Genomic DNA, 17,953 nt, shown 5'->3' on the forward strand with positions numbered 1-17,953 from the left:
TGGCTGAAATGGACTCCTTGGCTCAGGAACAAGCCCGCTCGTGATCCAAACCCTAAGCTTGTCTTCCGTAAAAACACATTCATTTTCCTTCCTCCTCCTGTTTCCTCATGTCTCTCCTCAGCTGGAGCAGCACACACGGAGCAGACAGGAAATTCCTCGGGTGTAAAAGCCCACTCGGGCTTCCTGTTTCGTTCACTTCTTTTTCTTTGGTCACTCTGGTCCACGCAATCACTCGATTGCTTTGGTCTCCCACCTCCCCAAAGTGATGCTGATTGTTCCAGACTGTGCGATATGGCACTTTGGATGACAGATGAGTCATGAAGCGGCGGAAGTCATGAGCTGGCTCCAGTTGCAGACGCGGCCCGCCCTTTGTTTTCAACACACGCGCTTAGCAACGCGACGCAACGTGATTGTTAGAGATGAAGAAATCCTCCCAGGGGCTTTTTAGGGGGTAAAGGTTTGTTTGTTGTACTGTCTGCAGTCATCCCTTTAAAATGAACACGTTTTGATGTACATGCGCTAAACAGTATGAATATTATACTTACCATTAAAATGTACATTCTGAGCTTCTTCTTTTATTATTGACATTGACCTTTTGTCACTTTCGTCATACTGTGCTGAGCAACAAGGACAGAAGTGTATTCTTTTGTCACAACACAACAAATCAGTTGCATGGTTAATTGTCATAGCATTATTTGTGTTGACATGTGTAACCCGTCTTTATTTCTCTGTGGTGAGTTCTAACTTGAAATGAACAGCGAGTCAAACGTGGTCAGTAGAGTGCCTTTGTTGAGTCCTCCAAGTCACACTGTGTACAGGAAACAATAAGGAGCGTCTATCTGTTTGTGGCTCTCCTCGGCCACATCAGAAGCTTGTGTGGCCAGGCTTGGGCACGCATAATTATGTCATTGCGTCATCACTCACCAGAGCGCGCACACCAACTCACAGAATAAACACACACATATTATTTATTATTCCATATTGTAAATAGTCTCAACAGCAATAATAATGGCAGTATTTTGGTGATTATGGTGAAATGAATAAAATCTGTCTGAACTTGTTACACATACATATCATACTGAGCAGCCTCAACAAATAAGTCTACTGAACAACCTGCATGGCTAATTTGCACAAAACAGCAAGCTGACTCAGCACTGTGTGGCTCTGGGTTCATTATACTGACAGGTGTCTTATTATTTCATCCATCTATTTTCAATTGCGTTTGTCTTCATTAACTCATTCACTGCCATTGACGGAAAAAGACGTCAAATTATGCATTTTTTTGCTGGTCTGGGAGTGAATGTGTTAATGTCACAAGTGAGCTGGAGTTTATCCCAGCTGACTTTGGGCAAAAGGCGCGGTACACCCTGGAGCAAAGCTTTGGAAAAGAAAGCCTGGTCAGCGATATGATCAGGCGCCAAATTGCACCCCAGCTTAGCATGCAGTCACAAACACAATACACGAGTTCCAAAATTTAAGACATGTAAGGGATCCTATAAATACGTTACGATAATTAAAAACAACAGGGTTTTTTTCTTCTTCTTTTCTTTAAACCAAGGTCGGGCGTGGGGGTGTGTTCACGAATGCACTTAAAAAAAATAAAAATTAAACAAAATAATTTCATTATTCAATAATGTTGCTAGGTTTTGTATAACTAATATTTGATAAATATAGGTTTTACTTCCCACAGGTGTCATCCTTCTTTTAGGAAAACGATGCAAAGAAACAATTAAAAAAAAATAAAATAAAATCACCCAAAATCCATTTGGGGAAAAATAAACAAAAAAAAACGTTCATTAACAATTTGATGTGGATTCAACCAAAGCTGAGGAGAGCACTGAGTACATCAAAGAGTACTCAGACATTTCTACAGCGTTTTCTACAGTTTTGGCACCGTGCTGATTATTTCTTGTGAACTGGTTGTTGACTTCACCATATTGTACTGACCAACCAGGACAGAGAAACGTGAACCACAAAAAAAAAAAAAAAATCTTTGTTACTGTTTCATTTTACTTCGGCTATATGGTCATCTTCTTCATCAATCCTAAAGGAAATGCTGGAATATGCTGCCCCCTGTTGCTTTGGAGTGTGAAGACACCCATTTGCCAGCACTTTCACACAGCAATTTGAAATGTAACATGAACACGAGAAACATGGAAATGCCAGCAGTGTTATCTGACAATAAAACAACAACTAATAAACATGACCAAGCTTGTAAAAGCGAGTCAAGACCCTCCCATGACCCTTTGATATGGATGCACATGCACCCACCCAATTTATCCTTCAGCCTCTGTCATATTTTATTTGGATGGCCTATTTGTCTTTCCATGTAATGATGTCGCCCCATATAACCCCCTCTTGTGTTTTTGTACACGGTCGGCCATTTTACAGAATGTACAGCCTCGGGGTGTTGTTTCAAACACACATACAAGTGTTCGCACGGTCCCTCCAATTTGCTGCTGCTGTGTTCCCACACCCACTCACACCCACTACCCAAATATGTTTGACACAACGCACATGGAAATAGCCACCCCACTCTCCCTTAAGGTTAAACCAACGCAAACATAAACATGCCTTATATAGCGTTTTCACGAGAGTTGTCTATCATCATCGTTCTTTTTTGTCACATCTAGGTGCCTAGTTTACTCATACATATCCATAGGATATAATTGAAATAGAATAAAGTTTTGAAGGGACATTTTTTTTTTTTTTTTACTAACTCAGCGTTAGTGACATTTGAACATGTATAACTGTCGTATAAAACAAGTTAAGCACGGCTAAGCGTAAGATACGACTTTCACGGTCTTCTTTTCTGAAAACCCACTGTTGAGGATACTTCGAGGTCACATGGTTCCTCTGCTTCGAATTGAGTCATGTGGTTTCCAATTTGAACTCGCTCTTCCAGGTTACCAAATATGGCTCCTCACCCAGAAGAAGGTCTTTAAGCTTGTGTCACGGCGACCATTTGGGAGCGCCAACGAAAACAGCACCACTAATGTCATGACTCCGCCGTAATTAATCGGCCGCATGGCGACATGTTGTTCTTTTACATCTGGAAGTTCCTCGGCCGCATTGCTTGTTTACATAAAAATTAACAATGTTGGGGAAATGCCACCGCTGCCTGGGATGTTAGATAGCGCACAACAACAAAAGCCCAACCCTTGCCCGCTGCACTTTGGTCTGCGGCGAGTAGACACCCGTGACATGAAACAAAATATCTGCAAATCAGTTCACGATACAGTTGTGTAAAAATAAATTAAAATAAAAAACTCAAATATGCTAAACATAGACTAAACGGTGTTCTGAAACCTCGTCCGAGGACTTCCTGATGTATGTCCTGTCTAGACGGCCTCGAGCTGGAAAAGGCGAGCCGCTGTTGAACTCAGCGGAGGTCTCACAAGAATGCCGCATGCGAGCGAGCAGCATCACGTTCAAATAAACGTCATGTGCAGGGTCGGCTTTTACAGTGTGACACCTCCAGGCCTCCTTTTAAGCCCGTTGTTTATGTTCACTTGCTGTCCGAGGCACGCCTTATATAGACGCCATCAAGGGGCGTACAATCAGGCTTACATCGCATGGAGGTGAAATTCAGTGCAAGTGGGAGGTCTACAATCAGAGCACCCCAAGTGATTGACAGTGCAATGTCAGCAGATTCATTACGGAGCCTCGGCGAATGTCGTGTCCTCAGTCGGGATTGTGTTTCTAGCCAAACAGAGTGAAGCATGAGAACAAGCGAGTAGGAGCAGACGGGAAGTGAGGTGTCTTCTAATGAAAGGTCAACGGCGTTATTATCGTTCAGACGCAGTTTTTCTGAAATGTGACACATCCTCACGTCAAATCCACACCTGTTCTCTGGTCCCGTTTACCTCTCTGAACCGTGCAGTTATTTGTTCAACAGTCTGGTTAATATAAGAGCCTTCTCGGCCCATTTTACAGCAAACCCAAGTGTATGTTTTCAATACGCAGTGGTTGTGTATAGTGGTTATGTCTGCTTATTCTCTGCATGGTCGCATCAGCAATGGGGTGGTCTGTTCCATTATTAGCCCAGCTGGTCGAGGAAGAGTGCCACCAAAAATGTTTAAACAGCTACATTTTAATTCATTCATTCCTCCATTCAAATCTTCACTAATTTTCAAATGGTTTCATACAGTTGATGGTTATAATGTTAGAATTGGACCTTGAAATAAGAGTTTTAAAATGATTTAAATGCTACATTAGCAGGCAATATAAAGGACCACGCAACCACAATTGTTGCCAAGGTGAGCAAATGTCATCTACTTCAGTGGTTTCAAATATGAGTGGACTAGCCAAGACGAATGTGTTAATATTTTTATTTCTGTTCAGTTATGTCCCGTGTTTTATAGAAAAACACTAAATTGATCTGACGAGATAACAGATACAGTGTTAGCATTTAGCATCTAAATGCTAAGTTAGCATTTAGCATCTAAATGCTAAATGGTGTAGTCAAAAGTTAAAGAAATCAAATGATCTAAAATTTAGATCCATACCAAGACTATACCATATGTGTACGGAAAGTAAAGTACCATAGCTTCAACCGCACATGTATTTTTTTGGGGGGTTTTCTTTTACTCCCGAGTTCCTTGCTTTGTCCTTCCATAAACTTAGGTGGAGAGGCAAGCCCATGAGTTAAAAATCAGGTTTGGAAATGTTCTTTAATTTGTGGGAAATTATTGCGGCAGCACAGTGACTTAGTGGTTAGTATGTCTGCCAAGCAGTTGTGAGGTTCCGGGTTTTTCCGGATACTCTGGCTTCCTTGCACATTCGCAAAACATGCATCTTAGGTTAATTGAAGACTCTAAATGGTGCAAATTAAAGTGTGAGTTCACTACATGATCTGTGCAAGGCTATAGGACACAAAACCTTATAAAATATCTGAGCACATTTTTTATTTAATATGAATGCAAATTGCGTTACAAATCCCAAATGTAGACATATAGGTTGCGGTCATTACTTGAACTAAAAACAATAGTCTGCAGGGAGAAAAAGAAAAAGGATCGAGTGAGGAATTTTTATTGCAGCTAAATGGAGCTCAAGGATCATCTTGGAAAATCTTTCCAATGAAACGTTTTGCTTTCAGGACTGTCCTTAATAGTCAATCTGCTGCAGTTTATATGACTCCTCTCCAGGCCGCAAGGAATCCTTTCTTCCAAGAGCCAGTTGTGGACTATAAATAGCTTCGGCACGATACATTTTGTGCTCGCTTGTAAGGTGGCCTGAGCAGGTTTGCATTCAGCAGTGTTCTTCGGAGGGCCAAACAATCCCAGAGTTCCTGTGTTTGTGTTTAGGAATGTTGCGTTGTATGCTGCTGATGAAAAGCTCGAACATCGCAAGACAAAACAAACCTTTGACACAACTTAACAACGGCCGCGTGTTGTTGAAAGTGTTGAAATGTGTCTGTGATGCCCTATTACGGTCATGGCATGAATTGCATTAACATTATTAACAGCTTAGCTATAGGGATCTCTTTCACTCTGCAGCTACAGTCAGTCCTCTTTTGGGCTTGGAAGAGTGATTAATTGTACATTCAACAACAAACCTTTCTTTCACATTTTCACAAATGGAACTCCCAGCAGGAAGGAGTGATCTCACCAGTGATTACCTTTGTATAAGAATACAACAGAACATGGGAGGTTTGTGTCACTAAATCGTGTTGAAGCGGAGGTGCTACAATAAGCCAAATGTTGTCATGTGACCCCAAACTTCACCGTGCCTGACCCTCTAAAAAATGGGAACAGGGGAGCTGCAGTTTGCTTTCACTTCCTTCTACCATCATGGCAATCGTAATATACAGTACATAGACACACCCACCCCTGTATGTCGTAACAAGAATGTTTGGCAACCTCACATGTGTAAATACTGAAGATGCTACTTGTATAATTTTGCACGCAGGTGCATAGTGAATATCTGCAAATAATTGATGCCCACCCAAAAGGCTTTGTAATTGACTATAAATGCCACAAGATGTCGGAAAATCACTTTTTCTTTTAGACAAGCCTATGGCCTGACTCACTGAAACTCCTCCCCTCATTTCAACATAGTATATTGTACAATAACAGCAGAAAGTTTTTTCGCGAATAACAAAGGAAACGCCAAACAGTGAATGTGAAGGGGGTCACTGGTACTTCATTTATATAGCACTCTTCCACCTTACAAAACCCTCAAAGCACTTTACATTCGACTACTCATTCACCCACTGATGACGCAGAGCATCAGGAGCAACTGCGGGTTCAGTATCTTGCTCAGGATTATGGCAATGTGGTCAACATTGCATGGGATTAAACCCACAACCTCTGGGTTGGGAGACTGCTCTGCCACTGATCCAGACCGCCCCCCCTCCAAATAATATACAGTGAACCCGAATAGCTTATGCTTCAATTTTTTCATCCATATTTTGAAGAGGCCTGACTGATACCAAGATACAGCATCCCATGCCAATCAATAATTTTTTGTTTTTACACCGCCATGATACATTCCAAATTGTGCCACTTCAGAACAAAATATTGGAGTTGTGACACACAAACCATGTTGTAGTTGAAGGCAGCTGTTCTGGCGCCACCATAGCATTGGTGAAGCAGTGATTCTTCTTAATAGAAAGTCAAACCAGTTTTATTTTAAATGCACTTGTTACATGCTGTTGCTTTTTTAGTATTTGCACCTGGTTTCCTCCTACCAAACAATGTCCACTCACATGTCTATTATCTTATTCTGCTTTATTCTAGACAACTGAAAGGCGTCAATAAGAAAAAGTGCGATGAATTGCCCAGAAAGTGAGACTTTCTCGTCCCAAAGTACGAGCAAATACACCAAGACTTTGATAGAAGACAGATGATCACTTCCTGTGTTTCAGGGGATTTTTTTTTTTTTTTTTAAATCAGAATACTAGTGAATAATTGGGCTGATTGTGCAATCTGGGACATTGAGACATGAAATCAGATGATTCATAGTGCACATTTTCTGTGAATAAGATGATGTTACTTTGGAGACCCAGCTAGTCATGTTTGAGACTCTGGGTGAGTCTCAAACATGAAAAGGAGCTTGGCTTGAGTCTCCTGTTCAAAAAGCGCGAGCGCTGTGCATTGGAGACAACGCGAGCAACAGAGGAGGCGCGCTGCCTTATTTAGAGGAGCCTTGGGAGACAGCGGTGGGGGGCGTTCATTAGAGGAAATGAATCAGCATGAGAGCGCAAACATCAAGTGTTGGTGTCCATGCTCGACAGGTATTACCATGAATGGTCAGCGCCTCTCGCCAGTGAGACATTTCGACTCCAGGTGGCAGAGATGAATCACAATACAGGCTAACGCTCACACTTCCTGAATGAGCACGCTGGGGAAAAGACACTTATAAAGCAAAACGTTTTTTTAGTAGGAACAAATGATTCAGATGCTGTACCCTGCACGTCGCTTAAAATGCCAAAGTCAGTGTTTTTCAGAATGACAGTTTTACAATTTACAAACTTTCATCACAGATCAGTCGACTAGCATGGAAACTGATGTAAGGAAGATGTGTATAGACAGGAATGACTTGACATTCTCTATCTCTCCATCAGTTCCGAAGTTTTGCTATGAGGCAATTTCGTGACAGCTAGCGGTCTGCTTTCTCTCTTTCTGGCAGTTTGAAAAGTCGCAAAAATACGATCTTCAATGTGTCATATTTGATACTATCTGGAGTAGCCTCCGTCCGTCGGCACCAGTCACTCTGCCGACCGGAGTCTCGCTGTTGTTGAGACGTCCAGCCTGACCACGCAGTGGAAATTATTTGTCAAGCCCTGTGTAATTCCTCTCAGTTGAAACTTTGCTTCAATGTGGGGAAACTACCAGCGTGAATTGTGTGAAGTTGGGCAACTTGACCGTCGCAACATAGATTAGACTGTACCAATTGCCACTTTGTTCAAGGCAATGTTGGTTTGTTGTTACCGTTGTACAGTAGTAGTTGTAGTAGTAGTAGTAGTGATAAATAGAAGAAGCTACGTTTGACTATTAGCTTGGCTATTAACTACATTACAGTTGAAAACACTGCTCCTTTGACATACAGTGGTGGTGAATGACACGCACGACACTTTGTACAAACAATCAGCAGAACCAGCTGCTCCTCTATTTGTCTTAATTGGCTATTGTTGTGTTTCATGTGACATGCGCTGTCCTGAGTGTTGACCATATGCATAAAGCGTTTAATTGTGATCGTAGGTATTGAAACATTTACAATTGTTGGCTTTGAAGTTTGAACAGAGTTCAAAAATCACTCTTAGCATACCTCACAGCGTAGTACAATCACTCAGAATAACATATGGAGCCATAGCACTTTTTTTTTTTTTTTTTTAAAGATATACCGAAATGTTGATAATCTTATCTCAATTTAGTCACAACAACTCAATGAGAAATTGGGGCCTGTTTAGTTGAACACAAGCTGACATACTTGCAGGATCTGAAGAAATGCACTTTTTCCTGATCATTTCAGTGGAACTGGATAATTCCCAGCTGCATACTTGATTTCTAACGGCACATGATCTGCCAGGGCAAAGTGAAGTGGATCACTGTTTTAGAGACACGCCACAACCAAGCCTCGACTGATTTTTATGGGAAATGCTCAAATTCGAACGGGCACCCGTGAGATTGTGCGTATGGTCAAGTTCTTCTTTTGTCAGCTGCTTTTTCGCTGTCACCTTTAGAGAATAATCTCATCTGAGTGTGATGTTTCTTGTATAATGGCACCTCTTATCACTCATGTGCTCCTCTTGGTGCATGGGCAAGGCTCAAATTCCCAAAAGGGAGTTAACACTCACTCATCTGCATGTCAACTTCAGCCTCACTCCTCACACACGTCTGCTTTCTGTTAGCCATTTGGTCCAAGCTTGGGCTTGTGTTCTGCTGTAAATAAGTGTTTCCATTTTTACAAAACAGTCGTCATCCCCCACAAATTTGTACCATGCATTAGACATGATAAAATAGTGAGAAATTGGTGAATTAGAGTTTTCTGGAATTATTACAATTACTTTCAATGGGGATTTTGTTTATGCACATTTTAAGACCAATTTAGCATTTTCCTTAGTTGTGTCAATAGGACATCCAACAACACAACAATAGGATATCCACTTGTAACTTGCATCTTTAGTCACACTTAATGGTCTCTTTTCTTCTCCTGACATTGCACAGAAAACTGTACATACTCAGAGGCCAAGTTAAGATAAGTCAATCAGGAATAATTTATCCAAACCCTTGAAAGATTCCAGGGAAGCTCTGGAAGTTATCAATTTAGAAGTTACGGTCCTCCCAGTGATGAGAATATCCATGTGACGAGCCAAACAACATCCTTTAACTGCGATAGACAGCCAAATGTGTCATAAAGTTACTTTCCCTGATGTTCCACCACCATGGCGCAGCATGTTGTCATGTCTGTAATTGCTTCCATGACTCTCAGTTGTGGTGCGGGCCATACTGATGATGTTAGCCACAGGTGGAGGACAGGCCAGGCTCAGCTGGGTGGGGTGCTTAACTGGCTCGGTGGAGTCCGCTGAAGGAGGCGCCGATGCTGATGACATAGCGATGAAGTGCTGTGCGCTGCGTGACCCAGGCTTTCCTTTGTTCTTCATACGCTTTCGCTTTTCATTACTGTCATTGTTTCTCATGTTCTATCTATCTATCTATCTATCTATCTAATTCCAAGAAAAGTGATATTATGGCTACATGGTCTGGCTGGAGCCGAGCTCAGCTGGCTATGGGCAGTAGACGGGGTACACCCTGAACTGGTTGCCAGCCAATCACAGGTGATGTAGCCTATTGTATATTTTTTTTGGTAATATCTTTAACGAACACATTGACATCCATTAGAGGTAGATGTCGCATATATTGTATTATACTTGTAAGCGATATTCTGGTGAGAGAACTTTCACCTTTATTTGTAAAATATGCTTAAAAACATATTACTAGTTGGCTATATCACATTATGTCTGTCTTTACACATTTGTCCTATGGTGCCAACAATCCCAGCAAGTAAATGGCACATGACTATTTTTGCATCGTTAACGCAACTAACTGAACTCGTCTCTTTAAAAGTTTTAAAAGCTAAACTATGCACTGTTTCTCCCGCACTGTCATACAAACACAATCCAGCAACTAAAGTAGAGTATGTTCAGTATGAGTCTACAGCAGAGGTGTCAAACATAAGGCCCGGGGGCCGGATCAGGCCCGCAATGGGGTTTAATCCGGCCCGCGAGATGGTTTTGTAAAGTTAAAATTAAAAAAAAAAATTAAAAAAAAAGTAATGTCGGCCCAATTAATCAGCCGGCCACAATCAAAGCTTATAAATTCATAACTACATAAGTAAGTCTCAGTTGAGCAATGCAACTTGTACATGGAATTGCTCTGAATGTCGTTATTTTAAACACAATTTAAAGTTAGTTTGTTTAAAAAATAAAAACATAAATCAAACACAAATGTGCTGAATAAGACACATTCAACTACACATATGACAAGGATTAACATCAAGTTATAACTTAATTAACGGCACCCGGCACACAATGCATTCAGTGAACAATATACAGGTTTATGCAAAATCGGGAGATATTACACGCCTGGAAGTTGGAACTCATTCGGGCAAAGTGTTGCCGCGTCCATTTGCATTCTTGTTATTTTTTTGGGACAATATTTGTACAGATGCGCCCCACAATTTAGGGCAGCCCACAAATAGCGAAAATCTGCGTCTAATTGATGGCAATGTTTTAAAAATTATATACAATTTTACCGATCCGGCCCACTTGCGAATATATTTTCCTCCATGTGGCCCCTGAGCTAATATGAGTTTGACACCCCTGGTCTACAGCATCATTGGATTTTCCACTTGGAGCCATAAAAGAGAGTTATACCAGATTATTGCACTCAAGCTAACGGCTGAACAAAATCTTCTCTTATTTTACTGCTGTGGGTGACTGTGGATGGATGGATGGATGGATGGATGGATGGATGGATGGATGGATGGAGCGCACCCTTCTGAAAATGTTCCTCAGTGCTCACTTATCACATTTTCATGCAACATCAATCTGCCTTATCCTGCTTTCCCTCCCTCCAAAACTTCTCAATTTCCTCTACATCTTTGTGGAATAATAATTCATAAACACGAGAAGCACCTCTCAAGAAGGCAGAAACTCCCTTCACAGATACTGTTACACTAATTGCCAAGTGTAACCCTGTGGCTTGGTAATGAAGTGCTGCCTCTGTAAATGAAAATGAAAGCCATACTGTCTTCAAGGGGGTTCAGTTCTCATTTGTTTTTGTTTTATCTCAACTAGTGACCACCTACCATCAACCCATTGCAAGTCGTCACAGTAACGAAAATCGCAGTAAGTCATAGAAAAGATTGACTGAAATGAAACCTGAGAAATCTGTTGACGTGTTCTCAATTATGTTGAGCACTATTAACACAAAGCCAAAACAACACACTTTTTGGTACACATACTCGTCTCTCAGCATTCACGTGGAACAAACAGAAGCAGCTGCGGCCCCAAATTCAACATAAAAGGTTCACGTGTGGCCTTAAAGTCATCATCGGCAAACAAACAAAAAAGGAGACCCTCAGGTGATTCCACAAAGAGCACGTTGATCCACCTGCCGGCTAGGAGGCGGAGCTCAGCAGTTGAGTCTGTGATTAGTAGTGTTTAGGGGGCAGAAGGGTGACCTCTCCTCACTGGGTGAGTGGTCACACTCTGCAGGGGCCTGATGAAGAGGCCCGAGAACGGTGTCACATGCTGACACACTACGGTACTCTCTAATCTAGTGAGACCAAACACAGGCCGGTGGGCGGTTGGATTTGGGGGGCACAAGCAGCCAATTACTTCAAGTATCTCAGCTCATGCTATATTAGAAACTTGACTTCATCCCAACGCGCACGTTTCATTTGTGTACAATTTCATCATTATTTAAAAATGTCTTAAGAATTGCTTTTTAAAGGAGAAGTCAAATATTTTCTTCACAATAATATGCTACATCCCTGAACATGCAGTCGTTTTGTTTGGGAAATAACTAACATTTGCCCAAATGACAGGCAAAGTGTTCTTGATTCAAGCAATTTACTTTAAACCATGATCAGTCATTCAAACAACTTTCAACACAGCATCACTATGGTTAGTTAGTTCATGTGTGATCTACCAACAGGATACAGGTTGGCATTGTTCAAACCAAAACCAAATCCCACTCCTGTGAGTTCCCCGTGGAAGTCTGGTGGGAAAAGCGGCATATGTCACGGAAGTGCTCAACCGTAATGTTTTCCCTGGGAGCAGCTGGGGCGTGGGATGGATCTCGTGTTGACCTCTTGGCTCCTAATATATAATCTCCATGTCTACTGGTTTGTAGCCAACTGCTCAGGTATAAATACTATTGTAAAGAGAACAAGGCCTTTGCAAACTTTGACTTTCTTCTCTGATTAAAAAACAAAAAAACAAAAACATAATTTACTCAACAGTTACTCGGATTAAGTATTTATTTTCCAGCCGAATACTAACTTATTCAAGTGGAGGACTATAATTTAGTTTTACCTGAGTCATATAATCTAAATCTAACAGTGGTCTTAATTTAGTAACGTTTTTTAATAGCCTACTCCACTGACCGTTGACCTCTACTAACCTATTTAAGCCATTAATACATCACTAGTTTCATAAGCATTAATGGCACCACAGATAGCAACTTGGCCGCACACAAACTTTCGGATACATTGCTCAAAACAGTATACCATTGTTCTAGAATAATATAAATACATTGCTTACCTTGGAGCAGAATCTGTTAATTTTTCAAGGGATTTCAATGCTAACAAACACCTACATTTGATTAGTCTGCATTTATCTGGTGTCATTTGAGGTTTTGGAAACCAAACTAAGACACACACACTAAAAAAAAAAAATTGCTTGAACTTCTCCGGATAACGTGGTGCCCAATATGGTTTAATCATAATTACATTTAAAAAAGAAAATACATCAAACGTTACATACACACACAAATAGTCCAAAATATCATTACATTCAATGAAGCACGTTCAAAAGAAGTATGTCGTCGTGATGTGAAACGCATTGGTAGTTAATTAGGGCCATAAAAATTAAAAGGAAAATAGTTTTACACAACCAAAACCAACTACTGTACTGCGTAGTTAACTTACCAGCCTAGCTTTTTACTTACTCTTACAGCAGTCTGGATGCCCTGTAACACCATGCTGCCTCTTACAGGTCAGTCTTGGTACTGCATTACACATCTGGTTTTGGAGGAGTCGGAGACTTGTGCTATTCATGAAGATATGGCTATGTGTGTGGTGTGCTGTGTTGGTTCGTGGGGTAACTCACATTTAAAAACATTGAGTTAAAAATCTGTAGGCCTATGTGTTTAACAGGCTTAAGTTAAGCACATTGTGTGAAGAAAAAGAAAAAAAATGTAACTGTACTATGCAGTTGGCATTTTCTGTCCTGTTGGTAAAAGTTGAATGACAGCTGGACAATGGGAAAGTGTAACAAGAATCCACTTTAACATTCCAGAGCCCCTTGCTGGAAGTGATTTGCTATCTATTAATGTTTCCAAATACTTGCAAACATTGACATCAGCTGAGCTCACAGATGCAGAGCTGCGATGAGGCAAAACGCCCAATGAGGCCAACAAGTCCGATGTGTTGTACGCTGGTATTTCCAGTCCCTCACAGGGAGCGCGAGGGGATCCTCTTTCTGCAAAATCCCGAGAGATGGACCGTAAATAACCCTCTCGAGTCATCTGGGATGTGTAATTAATTTCCAGAAGCCGTTTTCCTACGACGGCAGTGTTTTGACCAGGCCTTTTTAAGGCCGTCACCTGTCGGTCCCACGCTGCGCTTGTTGTCCAAACTGCAACCCGAGCCTGGACCTGAGATTCACTGCCAAAACTGACTCCCAGATGGTAAACATGAGCGATTGACTGAAGTGGGAACGTCCCAAACCTCTCATTTTGTTCATTCTTCTGACAAGCAGTACACCCTTGATTTGTTGTCAGTGTTTGTCTTTGTTGATGTGTAGTTTAGGATGTGCTGCTTCCATGAGTGAAAATGCTTTTACTGTCTTTACGTGGCAATGAAATCCACATTCGCCATTGGCCAGCGCCATACAGGCACTCACGTGCATGGAACATGGCCACCCTCTCAAATGGGCTAAATTCAGTAAGATAGGGAGTGTAAAGTATGCCATAATCCTTGGGGTATTTTTCCAAAGCCTGAGATACGTGGGAAGAAGAAGAAGAAGATGACGAAGACAAAAAAGAATACAGAAAAAGACAAGACATAAGAAGAAGACAAAGAAGAAGACAGATGAAGAAGACGACGAAGACAAAAAAAGAATACAGAAAAAGGCAAGACAAAAGAAGACAAAAAAGAAGACAAGAATAAGAGGAATAAGACAAAAAAAGAAGAAGATGAAGCTCACCAAAACGTTAGAATCTATTTGTTTTTGGTATCATACTAACTCTGCTGCATTATTGTTTCCATGACAACATGGAAACACTCGCTCCACACCCGCCACTGTTTTTACAGGTACAACAGTGGATCCATGTGTGGAACAGGAAATGAGGTCAATAGAATGGGAACATTTTTTTTGTTTTGTTTGCACAGCACTGGGAACATGGCCTAGCTGTTACACCAGCAAGGACTAAACAACATGGATGTCAGCGATATGGTATTCACCAGGAGTGACGAGATCCTGGTTAGGGACTTTTTACATGATTGAGTCAAAGTGTGCTTGAGGGAATAAGACATATGGGCAGGAAGTCAATCCACTTCCTTTCCCAGATTCACAAAAGTGTTTTGTACTACTTGTTTTGCATCTCTTGGGATCAGTAGGGTATAATAACAGTAGGGTAGAATATAGTAACTTCCATTTTCAATAGTGCTTGTGCTCATTAGGGTCACGGGAGAGTTGGAATCGATCCCAGTTGACATAGGGAAGAAACAGGAGCACACTCTACACTGGTCGCTAGTTAATCACTGGGCACATACAACCATTCAGAACCCCACCGATGGACAATTTACTGTAAGAGCCTTAAAAGAATGTGCATGTTTTTTGGAAGCCGGCGCATTGTACGCTGTGACTGGTTAGCAACCAGTCAAGGGTGTCACCCCTCTCACCCAAAATCTGCAGTTCATTCATCCGCGACCCTAATGGGAACAGGATTTTATAGACACCCCACAAGGAATATGATATCGCAATTCAACCATCGAACCTTTGCGCCATGTTGAGAGCCATCTGGGAAAATAACGCAAAAGTAGGGGGGGGTAAAGTGCCCCAAGGTTGGAAATACACAAAGTTTTTCATAATCGAGCATCCTGAGAGGTTCATCAGGAGGAATGTACAGTTTGGATACCAAAGAGGTGAAATCATCACATTATGTTACCCACTGCTGTTAATGCACAGAGGGCTTGCTGTGAGAACATTTGCATTCTATGAAACTTCCACCACTAACAAAGCCGGGCACAGGGCCAGACACTGAGCTAATGGGATGGATTTAATTACAGAGCTAAGCTGGAAACTATTGTTTAAGTTATTTCACTTTTTTGGAATCGTTGAATGGTGAATGGTAATAGTAAAAAAAAACGTATAAATAATTGTGACGAGCCTACTTGACCGCCGTCTGTAGAGGTTTCCTGTCAAGCAGTTTACGGGCCAAAGATGACTAGCATGCAGCCATACAGTGAATCGATGCTGCCCTCAGCTGGTCATCAGATATACTGCACCCATGAACATTGGAGAAAAGAACAAAAAAACTTTCTAAAATAAAAATATATTTCAGTGATATCATTTTCCTCATAATTTATCGATTCTGAAGGAATTTGAGAACAGTAACTGTGTTTCTGCCCTGATGAGTCTTACTTAATTCCTTACCATGGCTATGTCAAAATTCAATTTACAGTGGAATGGATTCAATCATTGACAAATTGACAATCATGAAGCATGTCAGTATTTTTTTCTTAAATGTGCACTTTATTTTCTTATATAGAAAAAGACCTTTTTTGTCCACTTTTAGGGAACGATTTCATAAGAGAGACTCTCACAGCTCTTTTATAAGTCTTTTCAGCATTCCAACAATCACACTTATCTTTTGCTCACAGACATATCTTGTGCAGTGGTCCCAGGCTAAAAGTGATGGCAAGCAGCCAAGCGTGACTAAGGGGAGGCCACAAAAAGAAGAGCGAGTCATCCTCTCAGGAGGGTGAAGACAGGCTTTGGTGAGAAATTAAAAGGCAAATAATTACATTAAAATCTCAGTCAGGATGTCAGCACATACAAAATAAATGATGGTTTAAATGTTTCTTTTTTTAAAAAGTTTTTTTTTTTTTTTTTTTTTTTAAATAGCACAAAAGTTAAAAAGCCACGGACAAAATGTCATTAGCACAAGAATGCGTTGCGGTAAAGCAGCAGTCGCCTTCCTTGACCTCCTGCCTGAAGAGTTATGGAATCTTGAGAGAGAGCGCAAAGAAGTCTAACGTGAGCACCTTTCCAAAACATAGTAATTCGTCATTATGCTTCCTAAGCCCCCTAAATACAGTACATCTATGGACATACACACACTTAGCAAGCCGCATCGCACAATGTCACATTTTCTTTTAAATGCTCTTTTCTTCATATGATGCATCTCTTGTTCAGAGGCGGTGCAAAAATATCTTGTTGCACTAGACAAGTATCGATATACTTCATTATTCATGTGAGGGACATTGATGCTGTTAAAACATTTTGTAGGACAGGCCTGGCGTCAACACTTGAATAGACCTGGCCTGGTACCCTAGAACGGGTTCAAGTTGCCAGAAATGTGGAAATGATAACAGTCACAGGTCTGAGGTGCCCATTTTGAACATATGCAAAGCTACGTTGTAGAACAGGTCGGGGGTATCGTTTCAGAACAAATTAGGTCTTAACAGTTCTGGTCTAATGTGACTTTAACATCCCTGCTCGAGAGCAGGCCCAGTTACACACAAGAACAGGCCTTGTGTTAAATTCTAGAATAGGGCTGCAGGTCTTGCACGCTAGGGGTTGTTTGAGGCCACACTGGAACAGGGCCAGTCTGAGAAAAAGCCTGGCATTGCAGGCCACATCTTGTGGTCTAGACCAATCCTTCATTTTCCCCTCAGAAAATACAACTATCAGTCTGTAGAAGAGGTCCAGAGTGGCTAGCATTTTGTGACCCATATGTAAACATTTGACTATGTTTACGTGTAGGCAATAACCCTTTTAAAACCCGAATATTGGCACTATTCGGGTTTTGTAAGGCCATGTCAAGACGCGCGATAACTAAAATAATGCCTTATTCTGGTTTTTAAAAACCTGAGTAAGACCCCCTGGTTTACCTCTTTTATAACCGGAATTCTTCCTCATATAAACACATTCGGAAAAACACGATCGATCGGGGCATTGTTCTTCACGGGAGCGTAGAGCTGCCAATGTGGAGTAAACATTTTTGGCTGGCGAGAATGTTCGAACACACTCGCAAATATGTTCGAACGTACTTGTGGCTACATGCTACAAAGTTAGCATACCTTCCCATAATGCCACGGGGTATTATTTGCGCATGCGCGAGTGAAAAAAAATGACGAACCTAAATCATGCACGGCCGACATAACAAATCGTAAAAGTTACGAATAAACAATGTTTTCTGTCTACTTAATTTTTTAATGAAGTGTGAATGTGGCCCAAATGCCTAAAAAAAAAAAAAGGGGGTTTTGTTTGCACTCGCACATGCGCAAATAATACCCCGTGGCATTATGGGAAGGCATGCTAACTTTGTAGCATCTAGCCTACATGTACGTTCGAACATATTTGCGAGTATGTTCAAATATATTTGGGAGTATCTTCGAACGTATTTGCGAGTATGTTCGAATGTCTTTGCGACTATGTTCAAACATATTTGCGAGTATGTTCAAACATATTTCAATACATTCGAACATATTTGCA

The sequence above is a fragment of the Festucalex cinctus genome, chromosome 2 (assembly GCF_051991245.1).
Source record: "Festucalex cinctus isolate MCC-2025b chromosome 2, RoL_Fcin_1.0, whole genome shotgun sequence".
In the NCBI taxonomy this organism is placed as follows: Eukaryota; Metazoa; Chordata; class Actinopteri; order Syngnathiformes; family Syngnathidae; genus Festucalex; species Festucalex cinctus.